We start from the raw sequence: 14,665 nt of genomic DNA, 5'->3' as shown, positions 1-14,665 counted from the left end.
CCGTCATACTTTTCGTAGTGCTTAGGCGAAGCCCTGCGGGGATTGTTCTTCACCAACACCGTCACCACGTCGTCGTGCTGCCAGAACTCATCTACTACTTCGCCCCTCTTGTTGGATCGAGAAGGCGAGGAAGTCATCGAGCTGAACGTGTGCTGAACACGAAGGTGTCGTACGTTCGGTACTTGATCAGGACGGTCGTGAAGGTGTACGACTACATCAATCACGTTGATAAACGCTTCCGCTTACGGCCTACGAGGGTACGTAGACAACAATCTTCCCTCTCGTTGCTATGCATCACCATGATCCTGTGTGTGCGTAAGAATTTTTTTGAAATTATTACGTTCCCCAACAGTGGCATCCGAGCCAGGTTTTATGCGTTGATGTAATATGCACGAGTAGAACACAAGTGAGTTGTGGGCAATATAAGTCATACTGCTTACTAGCATGTCACACTTTGGTTCGGCGGTATTGTTGGATGAAGCGGCCCGGGCCGACATTACGCGTACGCTTACACGAGACTGGTTTTACCGCCGTGCTATGCACACAGGTGACTAGCGGGTGTCAGTTTCTCCAACTTTAGTTGAACCGAGTGTGGCTACGCCCGGTCCTTGAGAAGGTTAAAACAACACTAACTTGACAAACTATCGTTGTGGTTTTGATGCGTAGGTAAGAACGGTTCTTGCTCAGCTCGTAGCAGCCACGTAAAACTTGCAACAACAAAGTAGAGGACATCTAACTTGTTTTTGTAGGGCATGTTGTGATGTGATATGGTCAAGACGTGATGAGATATAAGTTGTTGTATAGGATGATCATGTTTTGTTGAAGTTATCGGCAACTGGCAGAAACCTTATGGTTGTCTCTTTATTGCATAAGATGCAAGCGCCAAATAATTGTTTTACTTTATCACTATGCGATAGCAATAGTTGCAAGAGCAATAGTTGGCAAGATGACCATGTGATGACACATTGATATAGATCAAGATGATGGAGATCATGGTGTCTGATACGTCTCCAATGCATCTATAATTTTTGATTGCTCCATGCTATATTATCTACTGTTTTGGGCAATATTGGGCTTTATTATCCACTTTTATATTACTTTCGAGACTAACCTATTAACCGGAGGCCCAGCCCAGATTTGCAGTTTTATGCCTATTTCAGTGTTTTGAAGAAAAGGAATATCAGACAGAGTCGAAATGGAACGAAATCAACTAGAGAAGTTATTTTTGGAATGAAAGCCACCCGATGGACTTGGACCCCACGTCAAGGAAGGAAGGAGGAGCTCACGAGGGTAGGGGGCGCGCCCCCCTACCTCGTGGGGCCCTCGGGACTCCCCTGATGTACTTCTTCTGCCTATATAACTCCATATACCCTAAAATTTCTAGAACACACAATAGATCAGGAGTTCCGCCATCAGAAGCCTCCGTAGCCACCGAAAGTCAATCTAGACCCGTTCCGGCACCCTGCCGGAGGGGGAATCCCTCTCCGGTGGCCATCTTCATCATCCCGGTGCTCTGCATGACGAGGAGGGAGAAGTTCCCCCTCGGGGCTGAGGGTATGTACCAGTAGCTATGTGTTTGATCTCTCTCTCTCTCTCTCGTGCTCTTGATTTGGCACGATCTTGATGTATCGCGAGCTTTGCTATTATATTTGGATCCTATGATGTTTTCTCCCCCCTCTACTCTCTTGTAATGAATTGAGTTTCACCTTTGAATTTATCCTATCAGATTGAGTCTTTAAAGATTTGAGAACACTTGATGTATGTCTTGCCGTGGATATCTGTGGTGACAATGGGATATCACGTGATTCACTTGATGTATGTTTTGGTGATCAACTTGCGGGTTCCGCCCATGAACCTATGCATAGGGGTTGGCACACGTTTTCGTCGTGATTCTCCGGTAGAACTTTGGGGCACTCTTTGAGGTCCTTTGTGTTGGTTGAATAGATGAATCTGAGATTGTGTGATGCATATCGTATAATCATACCCACGGATACTTGAGGTGACATTGGAGTATCTAGGTGACATTAGGGTTTTGATTGATTTGTGTCTTAAGGTGTTATTCTAGTACGAACTCTAGGGCTGTTTGTGCGCTTATAGGAATAGCCCAACGGATTGATTGGAAAGAATAACTTTGAGGTGGTTTCGTACCCTACCATAATCTCTTCGTTCGTTCTCCGCTATTAGTGACTTTGGAGTGACTCTTTGTTGCATGTTGAGGGATAGTTATGTGATCCAATTATGTTATTATTGTTGAGAGGACTTGCACTAGCGAAAGTATGAACCCTAGGCCTTGTTTCAACGCATTGCAATACCGTTTACGCTCACTTTTATCATTCGTTACCTTGCTGTTTTTATAATTTCAGATTACAAAAACTATTTTCTACTATCCATATTGCACTTGTATCACCATCTCTTCGCCGAACTAGTGCACCTATACAATTTACCATTGTATTGGTTGTGTTGGGGACACAAGAGACTCTTTGTTATTTGGTTGCAGGGTTGCTTGAGAGAGACCATCTTCATCCTACGCCTCCTACGGATTGATAAACCTTAGGTCATCCACTTGAGGGAAATTTGCTACTGTCCTACAAACCTCTGCACTTGGAGGCCCAACAACATCTACAAGAAGAAGGTTGTGTAGTAGACATCAAGCTCTTTTCTGGCGCCGTTGCCGGGGAGGTTAGCGCTTGAAGGTATATCTTTAGATCTTGCAATCGAGTCTTTTAGTTTCTTGTTTTATCACTAGTTTAGTTTATAAAAGAAAACTATAAAAATGGAATTGAGTTTGTCTCATACGCTTCACCTTTTTAATATCTTTCGTGAGTATGATGGAAAGGATAATTGTTCTCAAGTGCTAGAAGAAGAAATCTATAAAAAAATTGGCACTAAATATTTGAATGATGAGCATGATTGCAATGTTGTTAGTATGAATTCCTTGAATATCCATGATGCTAATGATATGCAAAGCCACAAGCTTGGGGAAGCTATGTTTGATGAAGATGATATTTTTTTCCCCCAAGTTTTGATGAGCAAACTTATTATGATGAAAGCATGCCTCCTATTTATGATGATTATATTGATGAAAGTAGATTTGGATAGGTCATGACTTTATTTTGTGATGAATCCACTATTCGGGAAGAGGTTCCAATTGATTATGAGAACAAAGTTGCTATCTATGATGATCATTGTGATGACTTGTATGCTATAAATAATAATGATATCCATGAAACTTGTCATCATGATTTTAGTTTTCAATTGGATTATGCCTTTTGTTGAGCTTGCTCCCACTACTATTCATGAGAAGAAATTTGCTTATGCGGAGAGTAATAAAATTGCTATGCTTGTAGACCATGAAAAGAATGCTTTATGTGATAGTTATATTGTTGAATTCATTCATTATGCTACTGAAAATTATTATGAGGGAGCAACATATGCTTGTAGGAATTGCAATAATACCAAGTTTCCTCTCTATGTGCTTAAAGTTTTGAAGTTATGCTTGTTTTACCATCCTATGCAAGTTGATTCTTGTTCCCACAAGTTGTTTGCTCACAAAATCCCTATGCATAGGAAGTGGGTTAGACTTAAATGTGCTAGTCATATTCTTCAAGATGCTCTCTTTATGTTACAATTCTTATCTTATATATGAGCATCATTGAAATCATCATGCCTAGCTAGGGGCATTAAACGATAGCGCTTGTTGGGAGGCAACCCAATTTTGTTTTAGTTCCTTACATTTTGTTCCTGTTTAGTAATAAATAATTCATCTATCCTCTGTTTAGATGTGGTTTTATGTGTTTAATTAGTGTTTGTGCCAAGTAGAACCTTTGGGAAGACTTGGGGAAGGTCTTGTTGATCATGCTGTCAAAAACAGAAACTTTAGCGCTCACGAGAATTGCTGCCATTTTTATTTGGAGAGTGCTATTTAGTTAGTTCTTTTTGCAGATGATTAATAGATAAATTCCTCAGGTCCATCAATTTATTTGAGAATTTTATGATTTCCAGAAGTATACGTTTGATCCAGATTACTACAGACTGTTCTGTTTTTCACAGATTCAGTTTTCGATGTGTAGTTTGCTTATTTTGATGAATCTATGGCTAGTAAAATAGTTTATAAACCATAGAGAAGTTGGAATACATTAGGTTTAACACCAATATAAATAAATAATGAGCTAATTACAGTACCTTGAAGTGGCGATTTATTTTCTTATACTAACGGAGCTTACGAGTTTTCTGTTAAGTTTTGTCTTGTGAAGTTTTCAAGTTTTGGGTAAGGATTCGATGGACTATGGAATAAGGAGTGGCAAGAGCCTAATCTTGGGGATGCCCAAGGCACCCCAAGGTAATATTCAAGTATATCCAAGAGTCTAAGCTTGGGGATGCCCCGGAAGGCATCCCCTCTTTCGTCTTCGTCCATCGGTAACTTTACTTGGAGCTATATTTTTATTTACCACATGATATGTGTTTTGCTTGGAGCGTCAATTTATTTTGTTAGGATTTGCTTGCTGTTATTTAGAACAATGTTTTGCATCTTTTATTTCAATAAAAATGGCATTGATAGCCTTTACTATGCCTATTTTAGAAGTCCACATGTTGCTGTTTGAAAACAGAAAGTTTACTGCTGTTGCAATAATTCCCTAGAAAAGTAAGAATGTGATAAAATGTTGAAACCTTTTGCATATTAAGCTCTGATAAATTTACTACAGTGGTAATTTTCTTTCATAATTTTGGTAGTTAGGGAAGTATGGATGTTGGAGCATTCTTTACAGACTATCCTGTTTAGGCAGATTGCTGTTATGTTTGCATTGTTTGCATATGTTTGCTTCTTTAATGATTCTATTTGAGGATAGGACTATTAAATATGCATAGGCATTTAGTATGCAATGTTTAATAATAATTTTAGTGATTTGCTACAGTAGAGTATGATAAGGTTTTTGCAATGGTTTATGCTAACTCATCTCACGAGTCCTTGTTGAGTTTTGTGTGGATGAAGCTTTTGAGATTTAGGGAGGCCGTGATATGAGAGGAATTAAGGGGACACAAAAGCTCAAGCTTGGGGATGCCCAAGGCACCCCAAGATAATATTTCAAGAAGTCTCAAGCATCTAAGCTTGGGGATGCCCCGGTTGGCATCCCACCTTTCTTCTTCAACAACTATCGGTTAGTACCGGTTGATCCTAAGTTTTTGCTTCTTCACATGATGTTTGCTATTCTTAGATGTCATTTTATTTTGCTTTGATTGTTGTTTGAATAGAATACCAAGATCTAAAATTATTAAATGTTAGATAGTCTTCACATAGTTGCATAATTATTCGACTACTCATTGATCTTCACTTATATCTTTCGGAGTAGTTTGTCATTTGCTCTAAGTGCTTCACTTATATCTTTTAGAGCATGGTGGTAGTTTTATTTTGAAGAAATAGATGAACTCTCATGCTTCACTTATATTATTTTGAGAGTCTTAATAGCATGGTAATTTGCTTAAAATCCTAATATGCTAGGTATTTAAGAATAATAAAACTTTCTTATGAGTGTGTTGAATACTATGAGAAGTTTGATGCTTGATAATTGTTTTGAGATATGAGGATGGTGATATTAGAGTCATGCTAGTTGAGTGTTTATGAATTTGAGAAATACTTGTGTTGAAGTTTGTGATTCCTGTAGCATGCACGTATGGTGAACCGTTATGTGATGAAGTCGGAGCATGATTTATTTATTGATTGTCCTCCTTATGAGTGGCGGTCGGGGACGAGCGATGGTCTTTTCCTACCAATCTATCCCCCTAGGAGCATGCACGTAATACTTTGCTTTGACAACTTGTAGATTTTTGCAATAAGTATATGCGTTCTTTATGACTAATGTTGAGTCCATGGATTATACGCACTCTCACCCTTCCACCATTGCTGGCCTCTCTAGTACCGTGCAACTTTCACCGGTACCATACACCCACCATATACCTTCCTCAAAACAGCCACCATACCTACCTATTATTGCATTTCCATAGCCATTCCGAGATATATTGCCATGCAACTTTCCACCATTCCGTTCATCATGACACATTCATCATTGTCATATTGCTTAGCATGATCATGTAGTTGACATAGTATTTGTGGCAAAGCCATTATTCATGACTCTTTCATACTTGTCACTCTTGATTCATTGCATATCCCGGTACACCGCCGGAGGCATCCATATAGAGTCATACTTTGTTCTAGTATCGAGTTGTATCATTGAGTTGTAAATAAATAGAAGTGTGATGATCATCATTCAATAGAGCATTGTCCCAAAAAAAGGCCAAATAAAAAAAGGCCAAATAAAAAAAGGGAAAGGCCAAATAAAAATAAAAAATAAAAAAATAAAATAAAAGGGACAATGCTACTATCCTTTTACCACACTTGTGCTTCAAAGTAGCACCATGATCTTCATGATAGAGAGTCTCCTATGTTGTCACTTTCATATACAAGTGGGAATCTTTCATTATAGAACTTGGCTTGTATATTCCAATGACGGGCTTCCTCAAAATGCCCTAGGTCTTCGTGAGCAAGCAAGTTGGATGCACACCCACTTAGTTTCTTTTCGAGCTTTCATACACTTATAGCTCTAGTGCATCCGTTGCATGGCAATCCCTACTCACTCACATTGATATCTATTGATGGGCATCTCCATAGCCCATTGATATGCCTAGTTGATGTGAGACTATCTTCTCCCTTTTTGTCCTCTCCACAACCACCATTCTATTCCACCTGTAGTGCTATGTCCATGGCTCACGCTCATCTATTGCGTGAAGATTGAAAAAGTTTGAGAACATCAAAAGTATGAAACAGTTGCTTGGCTTGTCATCGGGGTTGTGCATGATTTAAATATTTTGTGTGGTGAAGATGGAGCATAGCCAGACTATATGATTTTGTAGGGATAACTTTCTTTGGCCATGTTATTTTGAGAAGACATGATTGCTTAGTTAGTATGCTTGAAGTATTATTATCTCTATGTCAATATGAACTTTTGTCTTGAATCTCATGGATCTGAATATTCATACCACAATTAAGAAGAATTACATTGAAATTATGCCAACTAGCATTCCACATCAAAAATTACCTTTTTTATCATTTACCTACTCGAGGACGAGCAGGAATTGAGCTTGGGGATGCTTGATACGTCTCCAACGTATCTATAATTTTTGATTGCTCCATGCTATATTATCTACTGTTTTGGGCAATATTGGGCTTTATTATACACTTTTATATTACTTTCGGGACTAACCTATTAACCGAAGGCCCAGCCCAGATTTGCTGTTTTATGCCTATTTCAGTGTTTTGAAGAAAAGGAATATCAGACGGAGTCGAAACGGAACGAAATCAACTAGAGAAGTTATTTTTGGAACGAAAGCCACCTGATGGACTTGGACCCCATGTCAAGGAAGGAAGGAGGAGCTCACGAGGGTAGGGGGCGCGCCCCCCTGCCTCGTGGGGCCCTCGGGACTCCCCTGACGTACTTCTTCTGCCTTTATAACTCCATATACCCTAAAACTTTCAGAACACACAATAGATCGGGAGTTCCGCCGCCAGAAGCCTCCGTAGCCGCCGAAAGCCAATCTAAACCCGTTCCGGCACCCTGCCGGAGGGGGAATCCCTCTCCGGTGGCCGTCTTCATCATCCCGATGCTCTCCATGACGAGGAGGGAGAAGTTCTCCCTCGGGGCTGAGGGTATGTACTAGTAGCTATGTGTTTGATCTCTCTCTCTCTCTCGTGTTCTTGATTTGGCACGATCTTGATGTATCGCGAGCTTTGCTATTATATTTGGATCCTATGATGTTTCCTCCCCCCTCTACTCCCTTGTAATGAATTGAGTTTCCCCTTTGAAGTTTTTCTATCGGATTGAGTCTTTAAAGATTTGAGAACACTTGATGTATGTCTTGCCGTGGATATCTGTGGTGACAATGGGATATCACGTGATTCACTTGATGTATGTTTTGGTGATCAACTTGCGGGTTCCGCCCATGAACCTATGCATAGGGGTTGGCACACGTTTTCGTCGTGATTCTCTGGTAGAACTTTGGGGCACTCTTTGAGGTCCTTTGTGTTGGTTGAATAGATGAATCTGAGATTGTGTGATGCATATCGTATAATCATACCCATGGATACTTGAGGTGACATTGGAGTATCTAGGTGACATTAGGATTTTGATTGATTTGTGTCTTAAGGTGTTATTCTAGTACGAACTCTAGGGCTGTTTGTGCGCTTATAGGAATAGCCCAACGGATTGATTGGAAAGAATAACTTTGAGGTGGTTTCGTACCCTACCATAATCTCTTCGTTCGTTCTCCGCTATTAGTGACTTTGGAGTGACTCTTTGTTGCATGTTGAGGGATAGTTATGTGATCCAATTATGTTATTATTGTTGAGAGGACTTGCACTAGCGAAAGTATGAACCCTAGGCCTTGTTTCAACGCATTGCAATACCGTTTACACTCACTTTTATCATTCGTTACCTTGCTGTTTTTATAATTTCAGATTACAAAAACTATTTTCTACTATCCATATTGCACTTGTATCACCATCTCTTCGCCGAACTAGTGCACCTATACAATTTACCATTGTATTGGGTGTGTTGGGGACACAAGAGACTCTTTGTTATTTGGTTGCAGGGTTGCTTGAGAGAGACCATCTTCACCCTACGCCTCCTACGGATTGATAAACCTTAGGTCATCCACTTGAGGGAAATTTGCTACTGTCCTACAAACCTCTGCACTTGGAGGCCCAACAACGTCTACAAGACGAAGGTTGTGTAGTAGACATCAGTGTCATGCCGGTAACGATGGAAATCATGACGATGCTTTGGAGATGGAGATCAGAGGCACAAGATGATGATGGCCATATCATGTCACATATTTTGATTGCATGTGATGTTTATCTTTTATACACCTTATTTTGCTTAGTTCAACGGTAGCTTTACAAGATTATCTCTCACTAATTATCAAGGTACAAGTGTTCTCCCTGAGTATGCACCGTTGCAAAAGTTCTTCGTGCTGAGACACCACGTGATGATCAGGTGTGATAGACTCTACGTTCAAATACAACGGGTGCAAAACAGTTGCACACGCGAAATACTCAGGTTAAACTTGACGAGCCTAGCATATAACAGATATGGCCTCGGAACACTGAGACCAAAAGGTCGAGCGTGAATCATATAGTAGATATGATCAACATAGTGATGTTCACCATTGAAACTACTCCATCTCATGTGATGATCGGACATGGTTTAGTTGATATGGATCACGTGATCACTTAGAGGATTAGAGGGATGTCTATCTAAGTGGGAGTTCTTAAGTAATATGATTAATTGAACTTAAATTTATCATGAACTTAGTCCTGGTAGTATTAGCATATCTATGTTGTAGATCAATAGCTCGCGTTTAGCTCCCCTGTTTTATTTTTGATATGTTCCTAGAGAAAACTAAGTTGAAAGATGTTAGTAGCAATGATGCGGATTGGATCCGTGATCTGAGGTTTATCCTCATTGATGCACAGAAGAATTATGTCCTTGATGCACCGCTAGGTGACAAACCTATTGCAGGAGCAGATGCAGATGTTATGAATGTTTGGCTAGCTCAATATGATGACTACTTGATAGTTTAGTGCACCATGCTTAAACGGCTTAGAATCGGGACTTCAAAGACGTTTTGAACGTCATGGACCATATGAGATGTTCCAGGAGTTGAAGTTAATATTTCAAGCAAATACCTGAGTTGAGAGATATGAAGTCTCCAACAAGTTCTATAGCTAAAAGATGGAGGAGAATAGCTCAAGCAGTGAGCATGTGCTCAGATTTTCTGAGTACTACAATCGCTTGAATCAAGTGGGAGTTAATCTTCCAGATAAAATAGTGATTGACAGAATTCTCTAGTCACCATCACCAAGTTAGTAGAACTTCGTGATGAAGTATAATATGCAAGGGATAACTAAAACGATTCCCAAGCTCTTCGTGATGCTGAAATCGACAAAGGTAGAAATCAAGAAAAGCATCAAGTGTTGATGGTAAACAAAACCACTAGTTTCATATAAAGGGACAAAGGGAAGAAAGGGGAACTTCAAGAAGAACGGCAAGCAAGTTGCTGCTCAAGTGAAGAACCCCAAGTCTGGACCTAAGCCTGAAACTGAGTGCTTCTACTGCAAAGGGACTGGTCACTGGAAGCGCAACTACCCCAAGTAATTGACGGATAAGAAGGATGGCAAAGTGAACATAGGTATATTTGATATACATGTTATTGATGTGTACTTTACTAGTGTTTATAGCAACCCCTCAGTATTTGATACTAGTTCAGTTGCTAAGAATAGTAACTCGAAACGGGAGTTGCAAAATGAACAGAGACTAGTTAAGGGTGAAGTGATGATGTGTATTGGAAATGGTTCCAAGATTGATATGATCATCATCGCACACACCCTATACTTTCGGGATTAGTGTTAAACCTAAAATGAATGTTATTTAGTGTTTGCGTTGAGCATGAATATGATTGGATCATGTTTATTGCAATACAGTTATTCATGTAAGTTAGAGAATAATTGTTGTTCTGTTTACATGAATAAATCCTTCTATGGTCATACACCCAATGAAAATGGTTTGTTGGATCTCGATCGTGGTGATGCACATTTTCATAATATTGAAGCCAAAAGATGCAAAGTTAATAATGATAGTGCAACTTAGTTGTGGCACTGCCGTTTAGGTCATATTGGTGTAAAGCGCATGAAGAAAATCCATGCTGATGGGCTTTTGGAATCATTTGATTATGAACCAGTTGATGCTTGCGATCCATGCCTCATGGGCAAGATGACTAAGACTCTGTTCTCTGGAACAATGGAGCGAGCAATAGATTTGTTGGAAATCATACATACTGATGTATGTGGTCCGATGAATATTGAGGCTCGTGGCAGGTATCATTATTTTCTGATCTTCACAGATGATTTGAGCAGATATGAGTATATCTACTTGATGAAACACAAGTCTGAAACATTCGAAAAGTTCAAAGAATTTCAGAGTGAAGTGGAGAATCATCGTAACAAAAATAAAAGTTTCTACGATATGATCGCAGAAGTAAAATGTTTGAGTTACGAGTTTGGCCTTCAGTTAAAACAATGTGAAATAGTTTCACTACTCACGCCACCTGGAACACCACAGTGTAATGGTGTGTCCGAACGTCGTAACTGTACTTTATTAGATATGGTGCGATCTATGATGTCTCTTACCCATTTCCCACTATCGTTTTGGGGTTATGCATTAGAGACAGCTACATTCACGGTAAATAGGTCACCATCTAAATCCGTTGAGACGACACCGTATGAACTATGGTTTGGCAAGAAACCTAAGCTGTCGTTTCTTAAAGTTTGAGGTTGCAATGCTTATGTGAAAAAGTTTCAACCTGATAAGCTCAAACCCAAATCGGAGAAGTGCGTCTTCATAGGATACCCAAAAGAAAAATGTTGGGTACACCTTCTATCACAGATGCGAAGGCAAGATATTCATTGCTGAGAATGGATCCTTTCTAGAGAAGGAGTTTCTCTCGAAAGAAGTGAGTGGGAGGAAAGTAGAACTTGATGAGGTAACTGTACCTGCTCCCTTATTGGAAAGTAGTTCATCATAGAAATTTGTTCCTGTGACTACTACACCAATTAGTGAGGAAGCTAATGATGATGATCACGTAACTTCAGATCAAGTTACTACCGAACCTCGTAGGTAAACCAGAGTGAGATCCACACCAGAGCGGTACAGTAATCCTGTTCTGGAGGTCATGTTACTTGACCATGACGAACCTACGAACTATGAGGAAGCGATGATGAGCCCAGATTCCACGAAATGGCTTGAGGCCATGAAATCTGAGATGAGATCCATGTATAAGAACAAAGTATGGACTTTGATTGACTTGCCCAAAGATCGGCGAGCCATTGAGATTAAATGGATCTTCAGGAGGAAGAAGGACGCTGATAGTAGTGTTAATATCTACAAAGCTAGAATTGTCGCAAAAGGTTTTTGACAAGTTCAAGGTGTTGACTACGATGAGAGTTTCTCACTCGTATCTATGCTTAAGTCTGTCTGAATCATATTAGCAATTGCCGCATTTTATGAAATCTGGCAAAAGGATAACAAAACTGCAATCCTTAATGGACTTATTAAAGAAGAGTTATATATGATGCAACCAGAAGGTTTTGTCAATCCTAAAGGTGCTAACAAAATATGCAAGCTCCAGCAATCCATCTATGGACTGGTGCAAGCATCTCGGAGTTGGAATATGCGCTTTGATGAGATGATCAAAGTATATAGTTTTATACAGACTTGCGATGAAGCCTGTATTTACAAGAAAGTGAGTGGGAGCACTACAACATTTCTGATAAGTATATGTGGATGACATATTGCTGATCGGAAATAATGTAGAATTCTCTGTAAAGCCTAAAGAAGTATTTGAAAGGAGTTTTTTCAAAGAAAGACCTCGGTGAATCTGCTTACATGTTGAGCATCAAGATCTATAGAGATAGATCAAGGTGCTTGATAAGATTTTCAATGAGTATGTACCTCGACAAGATTTTGAATTAGTTCAAAATAGAACAGTGAAAGAAAGAGTTCTTGCCTGTGTTGCAAGGTGTGAAGTTGAGTAAGACTCAAAGCTCGACCACGGCAGAAGATAGAAAGAGAATGAAAGTCATTCCCTATGTCTCAGCCATAGGTTCTATAAAATATGTCATGCTATGTACCAGATCTATTGTATACCCTACACTGTGTTTAGCAAGGGAGTACAATAGTGATCTAGGAGTAGATCACTGGACAGCAGTCAAAATTATCCTTAGTGGAATAAGGATATATTTCTCGATAATGGAGGTGACAAAAGGTTCGTCGTAAAGGGTTACGTCGATGCAAGTTTTGACACTGATCTAGATGACTCTAAGTATCAATCTGGATACATATTGAAAGTGGGAGCAATTAGCTAGAGTAGCTCCGTGCAGAGCATTGTTGACATAGAAATTTGCAAAATACATATGGATCTGAATGTGGCAGACCCGTTGACTAAACTTCTGTCACAAGCAAAACATGATCACACCTTAGTACTCTTTGGGTGTAAATCACATGGCGATGTGAACTAGATTACTGACTCTAGTAAACCCTTTGAGTGTTGGTCACATGGCGATGTGAACTATGGGTGTTAATCACATGGTGATGTGAACTATTGATGTTAAATCACATGGCGATGTGATATAGATTATTCACTCTAGTGCAAGTGGGAGACTGAAGGAAATATGCCCTAGAGGCAATAATAAAGTTATTATTTATTTCCTCATTTTATGATAAATGTTTATTATTCATGCTAGAATTGTATTAACGGAAACATAATACATGTGTGAATACATAGACAAACATAGTGTCACTAGTATGCCTCTACTTGACTAGCACGTTGATCAAAGATGGTTAAGTTTCCTAACCATAGACATGAGTTGTCATTTGATTAACGGGGTCACATCATTAGGAGAATGATGTGATTGACTTGACCCATTCCATTAGCTTAGCACTTGATCGTTTAGTTTGTTGCTATTGCTTTCTTCATGACTTATACATGTTCCTATGACTATGAGATTATGCAACTCTCGTTTACCGGAGGAACACTTTGTGTGCTACCAAACATCACAACGTAACTGGGTGATTATAAAGTTGCTCTACAGGTGTCTCCAAAGGTACTTGTTGGGTTGGCGTATTTCGAGATTAGGATTTGTCACTCTGATTGTCGGAGAGGTATCTTTGGGCCCACTCGGTAATACACATCACTATAAGCATTGCAAGCATTGCAACTAATGAGTTAGTTGCGAGATGATGTATTACGAAACGAGTAAAGAGACTTGTCGGTAGCGAGATTGAACTAGGTATTGAGATACCGACGATCGAATCTCGAGCAAATAACATACCGATGACAAAGGGAACAAGGTATGTTGTTATGCGGTCTGACCGATAAAGATCTTCGTAGAATATGTAGGAGCCAATATGGGCATCCAGTTCCCGCTATTGGTTATTAACTAGAGAGGTGTCTCGGTCATGTCTACATAGTTCTCGAACCCGTAGGGTCCGCACGCTTAATATTCGTTGACGATATAGTACTATGAGTTATGTATGTTGGTAACCGAATGTTGTTCGGAGTTCCGGATAAGATCACGGACATGACGAGGAACTCCGGAATGGTCCGTAGATAAAGTTTTATATATGGGATAATAGTGTTTGGTCTCTGGAAGGGTTCCGGAATTCACCGGAAGGGGTTCGGATGTTTCTCGAAATGTTTGGGTACGAGAACACTTTATTTGGGCCAAAGGGGAAACCCACAAGGTTTTTGGAAAGCGCAAAAGGAAGTTTTGCGGAGTCCAGGGGCCAGACGCCGGGAACCCTGGCGTCTGGCCCTGGAGTCCGAGAAGGACTCTTGCCTTTTGGGTGAAACCGACTTTGTGGAGGCTTTTACTCCAAGTTTCGACCCCCAAGGCTCAACATATAAATAGAGGGGTAGGGCTAGCACCCAAGGCACATCAAGAAACACCAAGCCGTGTGCCGGCTACCCCGTCCCCTCTAGTTTATCCTCCGTCATAGTTTTCGTAGTGCTTAGGCGAAGCCCTGCGGAGATTGTTCTTCACCAACACCGTCACCACGCC

The sequence above is a fragment of the Triticum urartu genome, chromosome 3A, assembly GCF_056163025.1.
Source record: "Triticum urartu cultivar PI428250 chromosome 3A, HENAU_Tu73, whole genome shotgun sequence".
In the NCBI taxonomy this organism is placed as follows: domain Eukaryota; kingdom Viridiplantae; phylum Streptophyta; class Magnoliopsida; order Poales; family Poaceae; genus Triticum; species Triticum urartu.
This window is presented reverse-complemented; position numbering follows the sequence as displayed.